This window comes from Ceratotherium simum, chromosome 40 (genome assembly GCF_057802395.1).
Source record: "Ceratotherium simum simum isolate JZ-2026a chromosome 40, ASM5780239v1, whole genome shotgun sequence".
NCBI classification, from domain to species: domain Eukaryota; kingdom Metazoa; phylum Chordata; class Mammalia; order Perissodactyla; family Rhinocerotidae; genus Ceratotherium; species Ceratotherium simum.
In genome coordinates, this window is record NC_141939.1 from 14,325,319 (window position 1) to 14,341,248 (window position 15,930).

The following is a 15,930-nucleotide window of genomic DNA, read 5'->3' on the forward strand; positions in this document are numbered from 1 at the left end:
GCTAAAACATTAATTATTCTGGTGATAAAACTGTCTCAACAGTAGACTTCAAGCAGACACATTCTTTGTGACCAGAAATGCTTAAAGCATCACATTCACCCTTTGATGTTTGAACATTTCGAATTAGGTAGGAGAGAGGGCAAATAAGCTATCCATTCCCCAGCAGGACCTAGTGGGCAGCCTGAGAATCAGAGGAGAAAACACGTGAATTTTTAGCTCTTGTCCTTCAAATTCTGAGAAAAATGACAGTTTCTAAAAGCATAGGAACTATGCCAAACTAAAGAGATTGATTGTTTCAGCCCCATTTAGTTCACAATAAGAAGACTGTAGTTCTATTGCTACAGAATGTATCTGACAGAATACCAGTATTTGTTAAAATTAGAACAATCTTGAACCTACTCATCCACTGTAATGTTTTCTCTAAAAGTAGAAGTGCCGTTGGCAAGGCCATGAACATAAAGTACCACAGGTACCATCATCTGAAAAAGAAAATAGTTTTATACACTTAGTCCTTGCAGAGCTCTGGGCATGGTGATATGGAGAGAAATCCAGTATAATTTACCAACCATATGGCCTATTTTCAGCTTTTTTTCTTATGGCAAATATGCATGACCTTCAACTGTCATTCTGTGAGCAACGATATGGTAGAATTTAAGGCTAATAAGTAATAGTAAGTGCTCAAAGGCTAGGTGGGAAAAGTTCAGTTTACTGTTGATGACAATAACTAACAGTAACAATAATTAGTGAGCATTTACTATGTGCCAGATACTTTTGTAAACACTTTGCATGGATTATATCATTTAATCCTCATATTGACTCTGTGATAAAGACATATTATTGTGCTTATTTTATAGATGAAGAAATTTATGCTTAAAGAAATTTGTAACTTATCCTGGGTCATACAACTGGAAATTGAGGAGCTGGGTTAGCAACCCATGGCCATACGAGTTCAGACCGTTTGACCTCTACCATCTTGACAAAGAAATAGCAGCACAAATGAGTGTAATAGGCATTGAGCATAAATACACAGGCATTCTTGCAGGTGCTTTAAGTCACTTAATTCTCACAACTCTATGAAATAAGAATTACTTTTATTATTATTATTATTGTTGTTGTTGTTGTTAGCATTATTATTATTATTTCCATTTTACTGAGCAGAAGACACAAAGCAGCTGTTAGGTGACCAGGTCACATAGCTATCAGTGGTGGTACTGGAGGTAATGGAATTTAAAAATTTTACTGGCTCTGGAGTCCACACTCTTAATTACTCAGTGCACTACTCCCAAGACCATTATTCTTTACTTCCTCTTGAAACTTCCCTTGGATTTCTAGGCAATTGAAAGCATAATTACCTTTTACTTTGTATGAATTTCTTGGTAGTCTACAACTGGATTTTATGAAGAAAAACAAAACAAAAACAAAAAACTGGAAATCAGAAAATAAGGACCCTGATTCTGATTTAGTTAAAATTAATTATAATTAATTCATATGACCTTGAAATAGTCTTTTAATATATCATGGGCTTGATTTCCTTAATTATCAAATGCAGGATATACTAGGTAACTTATAAGGCCCTTATACTAGTAAAACATCTATCAATCGTTGGCATTATTCTAAGTATACAAGTATATGAGCACACAGCCTTTATAGATCTTCTATTATTTTGTCTAAAGCCAAGGTATGATTTTCCAATTTCCTTCTTGAGCTCTCTACCTGTTTTTGGAGACTAACCTGATGGTGTGCTTCTGAATAGGTAAAGCTTTAATCCCTCCAAGGAAAGTTCTAGTAGAAAACACAAATCACGTTTCCTAGGAATTGGTTTTAGCATCTTTGTAATAAAAAGGAAGTCAACAAACTATTCTCTTCACAAATCTTGGAGGAAACCATTAGGGTTCATTAATCACAGGAAAATGGACTTTCCAATGTGAATTTTCAAAAACACGTGAGGCTATAAAGTGCTGCTTCTCATGCATGCCCCCACCGAATAGAAATCTTTAAATTTTATTCTTCTAAATGCTAATTATCACTGGGAGGCTCAGGAGACATTCCCCAAGAATGGGCACAAAAAGCAAAACATAATTACCATGTTTTTTGGGCTTACATAAAAAAGTGAATCTCAGAAAAGAAAAAATGGGAATGTGTTAGGGACAATGAGGTTATAAAGGGCATGTTTCTCACTGAGGAAGGAAGCTGCTTTGGAGAAGAGCTGCCTCCAAGAGGGAGTTAAAGACACCTTAAGTAAAGTGTCATCATTTTTTAATGAAGAGGGATACAAAGTCATCCATTGTGACTAATTCTTCAAAAAGCATGTTTCTATCCTAAAATCATTCCTGGAATGAAATAAATTGTTTGTGTTTTCAGAAGCAGTTGAAGAAAATAACCAAAATATATAAAAACAGGGGATTGGTTGAGTAAGTGTGCCACATCCATACAATGCAATGTTGCACAGTAATTAAAAATAATATCCTGGAATCATTTATTGAATGGAAAGATGCAATTATGTATTTTGGATTTAAAAGGTATGTTCCAAAACAATACCCAGTTATGGTGCCATTTTGAAATGTGTGTGTGCATATCTCGGTGTATACACCAATGTGACAGCTGATTACTTCTGAATCGAAGAGCATCTTATTGGTTTATGTGTATTTTTTTATTTTTCCATAATGAACATGTATTAACTCTACAATATAAGCAAATATACTTATAAAGTATCCTAAGAGGACAGACCTTGTGTGCAATCAACAAGACACAATACGTCTTGAATGGCAGCATTGCTTAGACTGGGATTTGTTGGTTATGTAGTAGACCTTCCCAGGGGAAGCTGTTCTGAGCTCTAAACCACTACTGTGAGGCTGTCAATAAATAACCCTGGCTTGGTAGGTTTAATATGATCCACCTGTGGACATCCACACACTGGCTGAGTGGGACCAGGTGTTCATTTAAGCAGAGAGTCTTACACTGACTATAGCTGACCCTACATTAGCACTGTAGCAGCTTTCAGAGTGAAGAACTGGTAAGTCATAGGCTTTTCAAAATGGCAACGGTAAAATAACAACTTGACCCACCCATGAAATTTAACCCTGTCACTGGCAAGATGAGATTTACAGCTGGGGCCAAAGAGTCTGTTGTTTTTCTCCTTGAATCACTTCTTAAAAGGAGAAAACACATTGAACAGATCAAGATGGGTAACTCTGGGAAAATATATCTATTAAATATCTCATTCTGTTGAGGTAGTAGGCAGAAGTAGTAGAAACCGGGAAAATAAAAAGTGAAGGCAGAAGCCACCAAACTAAAATATGTCCTAAAACAGCTTTGAATCCTTCAGAATAAGCACCCAAGAGAAAAAAACATTGGCCTGAAAAATTCTGCACATCTATCTTTCTAAAAAATTGTTTTTCCAAATGCCTTCAAATTTTCTAAATAAAAATAGAGTAAATAAGATTCATTTTTATTAATGCTATATCTGCATTCATGTGAGGCATAGCATGCAATTCAATGATGATCAAGTTGGCTGCAATGCACCGTAGCAGGGATGCACTAACAGTTGTCTAAATAGATGGAAACCCCTGGAATTGGGCCACATGGCAGCACTGAGTAATATCCTGCATTCATACAGTATATTGCAAAGCAATTTCCTCCACTGTGCAGATTTCATTTGATCTTTAAAAGTACTCAATGAAGTACATAGAGCAGGTATGATGGTTATTATTCCCATTTTTCAAATAGGGATACTGAGGCTAATCAATTATGCACAAACAGAAACATCGAGTACTTGAAAATGAGACTTCTGACCCCAAAATAACAATGTCAAACTAACTCACAAAAACACAGAAATACCAGTTTAGTAAATCATTGCTCTATTTCCCACTCCATAGGATGAAAAAATTCTTAAGATTTTTCAAAAGTTAAGTCCTAGAATATGTCTTCTTTTTCAAATTACCCATCTCTTTCTGGAAGGCAGTTCCTTTATTTTTTAAGTTGAGGTGAAATTCACATAACAAAGAAAGTATACATTTTAAAGTGAACGAATCAGTGGCATTTAGTATATTTACAATGTTGTGATACCACCACCTCTATTTAGTTCTAAAATATTTTCATCACCCCAAAATAAAATCCCATACCTATTAAGCCGTTACTCCCTTTCCTCCCCATTCTCTAGCCCTTGGCAACCACCAATCTGTGTTCCTCTATGGTTTTACTTACTTTAGATATTTCATATGGAAGCATGCAATATGTGTCTGGCTTCTTTCAAATGGCATAATGTTTTTGAGGTTTACCACCTTATAGTTTGTATCAGTACTACATTCCTTTGTATGGATGAATAATATTCAACTATATATGTATACTACAATTTTTTTAATCCATGCACTAGTTCACAGACAGTTGAGTTGTTTTCACCTTTTGGCTATTGTGAATAGTGCCACTATGATTATTTATGTGCAAGTATTTGTTTAAGTATCTGTTTTCAGTTCATTTGGCTGTATTTATAGGAGTGGAGAGATCTGCAAAGATTTTTTATTTCTTCTTGAGTCAGTATCAATAGTTCATGTCTTTCTAGAAATGTGTTGATTTCATCTAAGTTTTCTGATTAATTGGCATGCGGTTACTCATAATATTCCCTTAATAATCCTTTTAATTTCTGTGAGGTCATTTGTAATATCTCCCTTTGATTCCAGAATTTAGTAACTTAATCTCCCAGTCAGTGAAGCTAAAGGTTTGTCCATTTTGTTGATCTTTACAAAGAAGCAACTTTTGCTTGCATTGATTTTTCTCTATTATTTTCCTTTTCTCTGTTTTATTAATCTTTATTATTTCCTTCCTTCCATTTGCTTTAGGTTTAGTTTGCTCTTCTTTTTTCCATGTCTTAAAGTGGAAGGTTATTTATTTGAGATATTTCTTCTTTTGTGATACAGGTGTTTATAGCTATAAATTTCCTTCTAAGCACTGCTTCCTGTAAGTTTGAGAATATTGGGTCATTGTCTTTCATCTCAAGGTATTTTCTAATTTCCTTTATGATTTCTTTGGCCCATTGGCTATTAAGGAATAGGTTGTTTAGTTCCCACATTTTTGTGTATTTCTCACATTTCCTTCTGTTATTGATTTCTAATTTCATTTTGCTGTAGTTTGAAACAATACTTGGTATGATTTTAATTCATATAAATGTATTGAGGCTTGTTTTGCAGCAAAGCATCTCGTCTATTCTGAAGAATGTTTCATGTTCACTTGAAATGAATGTGTATTCTGCTGTTGTTGGGTTCTTTAGATGTCTATTTATACTGTTATTCAAGTCTTCTATTTCCTTGTTGATCTTCTGTCTATTTGTTCTACCTTTTAATGAAATTAGAGTTTTGAAGTCTCCATCGGTTATTCTAGAATTATCTAGTCTACTGTCCATTCTGTCAGTTTTTACTTCATGTATTTTGGGGCTCTATTTTTACGTACATATATGTTTATAATTGTTATATCTTGTTTGTAGATTGACCTTTTTATACCTCTAGTAACATTTTTTGTTTTAAGTCATTTGTTTAAAGTCATTTTGTCTGATATTAATATAGCCACTCAAGCTTTTTTATGGCTACTGATTGCACTGCATACCTGTTTCCATCATTTTACTTGCAGCCTACATATATCTTTGTATCTATAGTATTCCTCTTGCAGACAGGATATAGTTGGGTCTTGTAATTTTTTAATCTATTCTGCCAATCTCTGCATTTTGATTGGATGGTTGATTGCATCCACATTTAATATTCTTATTCATATAGTTAGATTTATTTTTACATTTTACATTTTATTCCCTATGTGCCTCATGTCTTTTTTGTTCCTCTATTTCTCTTTTAGTGCCTTTTTTGCATTAAATGAATATTTTCTGTCATAACATTATAATTCCTTTAGTGTTTTTAATATATTTTCTGAGTTGTTTTCTTAGTATTTGCTGTAGGGCTTACAATATACACCTTAACTTAGAAGCAATGTTAGGTTTATACTAATTTAATTTCAGTAATATCTAGAAATGTTACTACTGTATAGCTCTATTCCTTCTTTCCCCTTTTTGTGGTATTATTGTTATTCATATTATACATATACTTTTACAAGCCCAGCAATATATTGTTATAATTATTACTTTATATAATTTCATGTCAGATAAAGTAACTGAGAGATGAAAGGAGAGCAAGTAGACAAAGTATATAAGTATACAAACTCTGCCAAAAATATGTGGTATTAACCTTCTTATTCTTCTGATTCTCTTCATTTGTTCCTGCAGATTTGAGGTACCATCTGGTTTCAATTCCTAATCCAGTACAGCTTTGCTCCCACTCACCTCCGTTGTACTGTTATTGGCAAATATATAGCATTTCTCCATGTTGTAGCCCAACAATAGCCCAACAAAGCAGTATACATATTTCTTTATATAATTACTTTTTAAATAAGTTAAGAGGAGAAAAGAGAAAAAATATGCATTTATACTATCATTTATAATTATATGATTACCTTAATGGAACTCTTTGTTTTTTCATGCAAATTTGAATTACTATCCATAGTCACTTGCTTTCAGCCAGGAAAAAAAACCTCCTTGAGTATTTCTCACAAAGCAGTTCTATTAATAACAAATTTTCTCAGTTTTTATTTATCTTGTGATATCTTTTCTCCATTTTTGAAAGATTATTTTGCTAGATATAAAATTATTGGTTGATAGGTTTTTTCTTTCAGCACACTGAGTATACCATCCCACTGCCTCTGGCCTCCAGTGTTTCTGCTGAGCAGTCAGCTGTCAATCTTGTTGGGGTTTCTTTATAAGTGAGGAGTCATTTTCCTCTTGCCACATTCAAGATTTTTCTCCTTTGTATTTTGTTTTTGGCATTTTTACTATAATATGCCTGTGTGCAGATTTCTTTGTGTTTATTCTAATTGTAGTTTTTTGAGCCTCTTGATGTGTGTATTAACATTTTTCATCAAATTTGGGAAGCTTTCAGCCATTATTTCTTTAAATATTCTCTGCTACTTTTTCTCCTCTCCTGATACTCACATTGTGCATATGTTGGTGTGTTTAATGGTGTGCCACATTTCTCTGTGGCTCTGTTCACTTTCTTCGTTCTTTTTCTCTGTTTTTCATATTACATAATTTCTGTCAATGTGTCTTAAAATTTACTAATTCTTTCATCTGCCGGTTCAAAGCTACTGTTGAAATCCTCTGGTAAAATTTTTATTGCAATTATTTTACTTTTCAACTCCAGAGTTTCAATTTGGTTCTTTCTTTTTTATTATTTCTCTCCCTTTATTAAAATGCACTGTTTGATGAGACTTTGTCATCATAGTTTCTTTTACTTCTTTAAGCATGATTTCATTTAGTTCTTTGAACATATTTGTAATAGCTGCTTTCATGTCTTTGGCTTTTAAATTTGACATTTGAGCTTTCTGATAGTCAGTTTCCTGATTTTCTTTCTGTGTTTTAGTCATACTTTCCCATTTCTTTGACAGTCTCAGTTTTTTTTAATCTAGATATTTTAGATAATATATTTTAGCAACTCTAGATACTGATCCTCCCCTTCAGGGGCTTGTTACTCTTGCTATTTGCTTGTTTATTTGTTTAGTGACTGGCTGAACTATTTTAGTAAAGTCTATTTCTATAATTTCTCATAGGGTTCACCCTTGGGCGTATGTGCAGTCAACCTGTGATAAGAGAGGTTTTATGAGGCTCTCTTTGACTTTTTTTCCCTAATCACCTCCAACTGTTAGCCTCCACCAACTTCCAGATGATTGCTCTATTGTTTTCAACACTACTCCAGGACATAAATTGTTGTCACAGTCTGATCCAGTTAAATACAGGTCCCTTTGAGGTGTCTTTGAGATTTGCTCTGATCCCCAAAGGGCTCTTCTTAGCTGTCTTTTACCCAGTTCTCTCTGGTAAAGTAACAAGGCTACAAGTTGGCTTTTTCCTCTAGAGAAGCTTCCAGCCTTCTTTTAATTGCCTACCACCCACATCACCATTGTTTTTGAGAGTGCCCTTTGGCTTGAACTTCCTCACACTCTCTTTCAAAGTGAGCTTCTTTGGAGAGAACTTTGGATCTCTCTGTTATTATGTCCTGCCTCATCCTGGCAAAAATTTCAGAGCCACAGCTCTGGAGCTAGTAGGGGATACAGTGGCCTGCTTCTCTTGGTGTCTCACCCTGCTTTAAGAGCAGGGCATTGGGTGAGAGCAGTAGCTTCAGGTTTCCCCAGCTTACTTTCCTGACATGGAGACTTCACCCTTCAAGTAAACTAGGTCAAGGGTATCAGAGCCCCAGTGTTCTTGGTGTGCCACACCTGAGGTCCTGAGGTAGAGTCTCTGTTCTATTAGCAGAGGCTAGGTAGAGGATGGGGGCCCTGACCTCTTAGAAGCACTTTCCTAGACCTTAGGCTCTACAACACATAGCTGAGGGGGTGAGAAATTCTGATGGCCTGCCCCTCATAGGGAGATGCATAGCCCTCAACTGGGAGCTGGGGAGAGAGACATCCTTGTGTTCTTGACTGCACACACCTGGAGTGGAATTTCCATCAAGTTGAGCTGTGAGGAGGGAAGGAGGAAGTGGGTCATGGTTCACTTGCCACAGATTCTCATTTTTTCTACCAAGTTTTAAGAGGAAACAAGTTTCTTCATTTGCTATATGCTCTTAGGACAATTACAGAGATTTAACTGATTACTTCTTTAATATAATTTTAACCAGTTATGCTTATTTCACTGGGGAACATGGAGCTCTTTACCCTGCCATTGTGGAAATGGATCTCCACTCTTGGATATTTTAATGCTAGCAATAAACCTGATTCCTAAGCAGGTGCAGAAAAGAAAAAGAAAATCATAAAAAGTTTAGAATTGGTAAGAACCTTAAAGGTCAGCTAATATAGTAACTCAACCCCCTTACTTAGCATTTTACAGATTTTTTTTAAATGGAGACTTAGAAACAATGAGCATCCTGGTCACACAACTATCTAATGACAGATAGAGAGGTTAAGAGGAGGTCATATATTGCAAAATTTGCAAGTTCTACCTTAAAAAACATTAAATTTGTCATGAAATAAGTTTATTTCTTATCTTTCTAAACTGTTTGTGTGACTTTCTAGTCTCAGCTTCCCTAAGTGGCTCCTGATTAGCCTCTCTTTTGTACCCCAGTGTTTCTCCACTTGTTATTAGCTGCAATACATTAGGTGTAACCAAAATAAAACTGATTCATGTTTCATAAGTAAATGTGTAACAATACTTTAGAGCTGTGCTTTTTCTCAGTACTCATACTAACTATACATATAATTTGCATATGCATTTTAAATACAGCATGTTATAAGCATAGGTAGGTATAAATATGTGAAAATAATAGAGTGGGTTTTTTTTTCATTTCTTGTAGATCCAGAAAAAAAAAATAATGCATTTGTGGAATGCTTTAATTCAATAAAGAAAAATTATCTTAGAAAGTTGTCTTCTTATAAGATAAATTAAGATTTTAATATTAGATTATGAAACCCAGCTTAATATCATAATACTCCTGTTTAGATAGTCCCTGAAATATTTGTTGTAACAATATCCAATAGGTTAAAGCAGAATGTTTTAATATACCAATCCTTTAAAAAGGAGCACTCAATGCCACCATGATGTTTGTGAAATGGGATAGGGAAAAAAATGAAATTCTGAAAAATGGTTATCAAAATGGACTCTCCCTAACAAAAACATAGTGGGGAAGAAAATGATTCTGCAGTTTGACATGCATGTTTGGAAAATACTTCCAGTCAGTGGGATTTTAAAAGTAAGGCAGATAATCAAAGGGTTTTGTGTTTCTCTGCTGGCTAACCCATGCAATGAGCCTTGAGATTTCTCCTCTGCCAGCTTGTAGAACTATGGTAAAATTGGAATTTTCACATCCTTCAGCTGAAGATTTATGTCCTGGGCTTCTGACCATGTCATTATGCAATTCAATAAAACTGAAACTTATCTGCTATGCCTTGCATTTACATTATCACATTACCTAGCTTTTTTAAATAGTCCAGTGAGATTTCACTTGAAAAGGAAGAAATTTCTTAAATGTTACAGTCAAGATTATTGTAACAATAAGACTGCAACCTCAAAATTTTATATACAGACTATTTCTTTTTTCTGCATGTAGCAAAGAGAGGAAGAAAGAGAAAAAATAAGATCTTGTGGATGGAAAGCTCTGCTCACTCATCTGTTAACGTTTTGAAGTTATAAATATTCTTTTGCAGAACAAATATGAGCAACCAGCCAATAACTTAAGAAAGCTATCTGGACATTTCCTGAGAACTCTCTTTCTCTGTGGTTTTAGGCCTAAGCTTCAGAGAACTGTGTGTTTTTTTTCATGCCAGGAATTTCTTATGTCTTAGGAAAGCCATAGAATATAGAGGAGATTCTGGGTGTCTACACCATTTATCACAGGGAAGCTTTGGACAGAAACACTCTTTGACATGTTAGACAGGGCTTGACACAACTGGCAGGGAAGAAATAAGTGGAGTGAAGTTTTCATTAGTGTTTAGTTATGGAAAGAATCCAGGAATATCTAAAAGGTAAAATCTGTACGTTATCGATTCCAGGTTGTGGGGTCAAATTTTACAAAAGTCATCCAGGCAGTCAGATGGCTTGGTCCAGGCCATGAGAATTCACTGGAGTCCATAGACAAGCCCAGGTGGTCCATGACTTCCCTGATATCATAAGGAAAATTCTGTGTGTTTGTGTACATGTTCATCTTTCCAAGGAGAGAGTTCATGGTTTCTATAATATGCAACTTAGAGAGTTCCATATTTATTCAAGTTAGTCCCTCCTCTGCGCCATGCTAGATGCTGGATGTGATTCTATCAATCGCTATCTATCACTATTTTTGTATAAAATAAAAAAATACCCAAACCTATTGGTGTAAAGAAGTAAGAATTTATTTTTGGTCATGAGTCTATGGGTCAGCTGGGCAGTACTGATTTGTGCCGGTTTCATTGATCATGGAAGGGCTTACTCTTATGTTTGTGGACAGCTGGTGGGTTGTCTGGGATCTGGCAGGTCTAGAACAGCCTTACTTACATGTCTGACAGTTCCCTGCCTGGAACAATGGTGGTGACTGAGCCACATGTCTTTTATCATCCAGCAGGCTAGCTCAGGCTTATTGATATGGCAGTAGCAAGGTTCCAAGAAAGAGTAAAAACATTCAAATCCCATTAAGGTGTAGGCTTAGAACTGGCGCGTCACATTCTGACAAAGTCTTATCACCAATGCAAGTCACAAATCCAGCCCAGATTCAAGAAGTAGAGAAACCACACTCCACCTTGGTGAAAAAATAATCAAAATCACACTGCAAAAGTTATGATACAGGGAGGAGTATAGAATTGGTGGAATTTATGCAATCTTCTCCAAACCTTTTATCCACAGCCTTGCCATGGCCTCATGATGGGCAATTGTATTTCCCTACTCCTTGTCTTTGCATTTGGACACGTAACTTGATTTGGCTAAGGCATATAGGTGGGAGTCAAAGTGTGCCAGCTCTGAAAATAGTCCTTAAGAAACCTGTGTATTCTGCTTGCCCTCTTATACCTTGCATTGTCATAAAAAAACAAACAAACAAACAAAAAAAACAAGTCCCAGGAGGAGGATGAGAGAAATGTGGAGCAAGATCTGGACATGCAGAATTGCACAGAATACAGTGCAATTCTGCACAGAATCATCCCAAACACCATAGCCTGAAAAAGAGACCCTCTAGCTGATCCACAGATCTGTGAGATTAAATGGCTATGGCTTAAGCCATTGAGTTTTTGGATGATTTGTTACACAGTGTTATTGGCAATATTAGTAATAGCCAAATGACACTCCAAGGATATTGAAGTGCGAAAAACAAACAAGGTCTCTTCCCTCAGGGAGCTTACTATCCAATGGAGTGAGACACACAATAAACAAACAAAATTGTATCAAATATAATTAGTGCTAGGAATAAAATAAAATTAATGAGAGGCTGGTAAAGGATTTGTTACTTAAGTGACTAAGGACTATTGAGACAAACTACTATTTGCATTTAAAATACATGTGTGTAGCATCAACATAGCCTCAGTCAAGAAAGCCTGTGCATTAGAAAATAGTTGCCACTTTACTACAATTTTTTTAAGATGGCTTAATTCCTAAACTTTGACTTTGGCTTTGACAATTCTTAATAGAGGAGTCTAATATATGTGCATGCATAAAGTGACTAGCATATGGCAGGAATCCAATAAAGTTGATATTATTCTAAAATAGTGTAGTAGATTATTAGTAAATATTGCTGCTAATTTTACTTTTTTAATGAGTGAGGCATAAATTATGTATGCTCAGTGTTTTACTTTCTTTGCCTCTGGTGTGCAAATTAAATTTTATGCACCACCATGCCATGTTCAAACACACCATTAGATTTTACCAGAGATGAGTAATTACTACTTCTTGGCTACTTGTACAATTCCCAAATAAAGGGAAGATATCTTAGAGCAATGTTAGGTTGGTTTCCAATAATAAATATCAAAGAAAAGAATAAAGCTTTTACCTGCAGTAGTTTTGTTTATCCCTTTACATATGAGAGATTCCACATACTTCAGTTTGACTCACTTCAACCCAATAAGTATTTACTGAATGCTAAATGGGAAGAGGTGGAGTCAGAGGAATTAGAAGACAGTCAAAAAGGTGACAATCAATGAATACCAAAGGTGAAATATAAGACATCTAAGTCATCGTTTGTTATACCATCACCTCCCCTCAGCTTATCCCACGACAAGCTCTGTTCACTAAAAATTTCTATTTATACCTATTGAATAAATCCCAATTTTCTTGGTATTATTAATATATTAAATACCTAATATATAAAAGTGAATATACTCATTTTCTTACACAACTTTTCCTCACTTACTGTACCCCCCCAAAAAAAATTTTCTTTACTTCGAATTTGATTCGTATGCCAGATTCAATCCATTCTCTTTCTCAGAAGCACTATGTAGTGCTTCAAGATTAGTCTCTAGTTAGTTTGTCTGTTTCTTCTAGAAAGTTCTTATATCTCAGGAAAAGCCAGAAAACCTTCTCCCTCCCTCTGCTAAAAGTGCCTAGATCTAAGCTGGAAACAAGTCAGTGCTTGATAAATGCATGCTGGAATGAATTGGAAGTGAGAGAAACTTGAGATAAAACAAATTCAGTAAACATATTGCTTGAGCACACTGTTATTCTAAATATAATGTGGGTCCACATGCATGGGTAGGTCCACCCACAATCCTAGTCATTACACTCCCTGCCCTCTGCCTAGGAAGGACAGACACATTTGGTCCCACCTATGTGTCTATTCTTCAGACCTTGAACTACTTCATTAAAACATTCCCATAAAAATGTTTTCTAATTTCATCATTTTCTTTGCCCTCAAAGACCAATAGCTTATATCAGAAGTGATGATATGTTAAAAATTAACTAATTGCTGAATAAACATTTGGAAAATTATTTTATTTGCAAACAAATCTCTGTTACCACTAACTAGACTTTCTGTTTCCTATTTCAAAATCTTCTGGATGAAGAACATCTACTAGAAAATAAATTCATAACTCCTAAAACATCATCTATTGCAACTCCTATTTCATGATGATCTTGAAATCACAGTCTTTCCTTTGGGTGTTATCTTATAGCCATTGCACTTGCTGAAGCCCCACTGACAATTATTTTTGCAGAAGAAACAGTAGTAACTAGGCCACTTCAAATTATTCAAGAAAGCATCTATTCCTAGGAGCTGAGGCAGCCACCTAATACTCACAGAGCCCAGGAGTGAGAGGTTGGCAATCTAATTTTGTTATTCTCTACCAGGTGGAAAATCATATTTTACTTGAAATCTTTTTGAGGTTTGGGCTGTTACAATGATTCTCAAAAGGAGAATATGCCCCCAGTAGACCTGAGCTGAGCTCACGCCTACAGTTACATTATACTTTTCTGTTAATGTTATCCTACCAAACGCACATCAAAGTGAAATTTAGAATTGGCTTCTACATCTGTCTGACTGTGATGTAGGGTAGAGGCCACAATGCCATCTTCTGAATTAGAAATACACATGATTCTAAAGAAAATCCTAACTACTAAAGGGAAAAGAGGAGATAACATTGAAAGCTTTTTAAATCATACTCAAGTTGAGAGGCCTGAATAGTGGTGGAGAAGGTGGTGAGGAGGTCGGAAGATGAGGGAGGAAAGGGAGAGGAAAGAAGACGAGGGAGAGAAAGGCATCTTTGACGTGAATCTGTTGCTCTAGTGGCAGAAATGTGAACTACCTAGGAATGTCATTGTTCCCATCATAAAACCCCGAATGTTCTTCAAGGATTCTGCAAAGAAATTCATGGCTCTCAATCACGTTCTGGTTGTTTCTTAGGATGGCAAGGACTCCTCTCACTGGTCCATGGGGCCTCTCAGGGCCTTTCCCTACTTAAATGAAAATAAATGCTACAGGAAGACAAACACACATTCTACCTCCTTTCCTTTTACACAGCCAACACAACCATTCTTGTTCCAAATAAAAAATCAGAAAGGTGACCCCCCATGGCCTTCCTAAATATTTTCTGGATAAAAATCAAGTGCCTGCTGATTTGGTGCCAGGAGTTAGTTTATTAGTTACTCCATCTTCAGTATCTGCTCCTACTGCTCCAGGGTGTTGCTTTAATGGGAAAGCTGGTAAAGGGAAAGGCATGAGAGAAGACAATGTATCTACGCAGAACAGTTTTCAGCACCATGGACAGTTTTGTGCTGGGAACAGTAGTCCAATACTTGTGAGAGAGATATTTGCAAAAACTGTCACCTACAAATTCCCTTAAAATTCTTCTTAAAAATAATTTAACCCTTACTACACTCAGAGATCCTTATAATGGTCATATGTTCAGGCAACACATCAGTAGAGTGAGAAAGTTGAGTACCTATTTAAGAAATCACATTGACGTTTAGTCAACACTTCTTGGGTGCAGTGTTATTTCTTTTCAATATGATTGAATTATCTGTAGTATCATTAGTCATATAAATTGCTTTATATAAATAAATGTGTACATATACTCCATATACATATGCTCAATTTTTGTAATTGCTAGAACACTAGGAACTTTGCATGCTCTGGTCCACTGATTCTCAATCTTAGCTTCATATTAGCTGCTTAAAAATAGAGGTTATACAGTAGCATCCTTAATCAACTTGGGCCAGAACCTTGAGACTGACTCCTGGGAGCTGACCTTGTTTTATAAGTACCACAGGAGCTTCTGAAAATCACCATTCTACCCAGTTATTTGTTAATAGCTTCTAGTTTATTTTAATTCCAAACATGGCTATTGGTCACTTATTGCTATCTGTTAGGGTAAAATAAAATAGATGTCAAACAAACACCAATGGACAGGGAAAAGAAGTCGTGGGTTTTAATCTTAGAACTGGTACTATATAGCAATGTGGCCTTGGCAAGTCACTTAATTCTTTGGGCTTCAATCTCTTGAAATAGAGTGTTTTAGATTAAATTCCTAAGTTCCCCTTCAGCTGAAAATTGGTGTTTGTCTGTGTATGTCTGTTTTATAGTACCCAAATAAATCATCTAAAAATTAATCACACTCATGGTTTTACATGACTCTATCATCAACTAGATTTCAGCAACACTGCAGTATCCTGTAGCTAGATTAATGTTCCAATTTTAATGTGAATTATTATCATGACAATTTTCAATCCAGATAGTTTTATTTCCTATAATGAAAACCTAGTCCCAGTTAATAACTTCTATAAAGAGAAAGGGATGAAGAAAATTTTTATGTTCAAGCTAAGGATTAAACCTGCAAAAAAAAAAAAAATTGACAGACCAGACACAATTAGAGATAGAACTCACTAAAACAAAAGTCAATCACATTTTCCACACTTAGTCATCTTACAATCTTTATGCTGAATGAATTGTTTTGTCTTCTGAC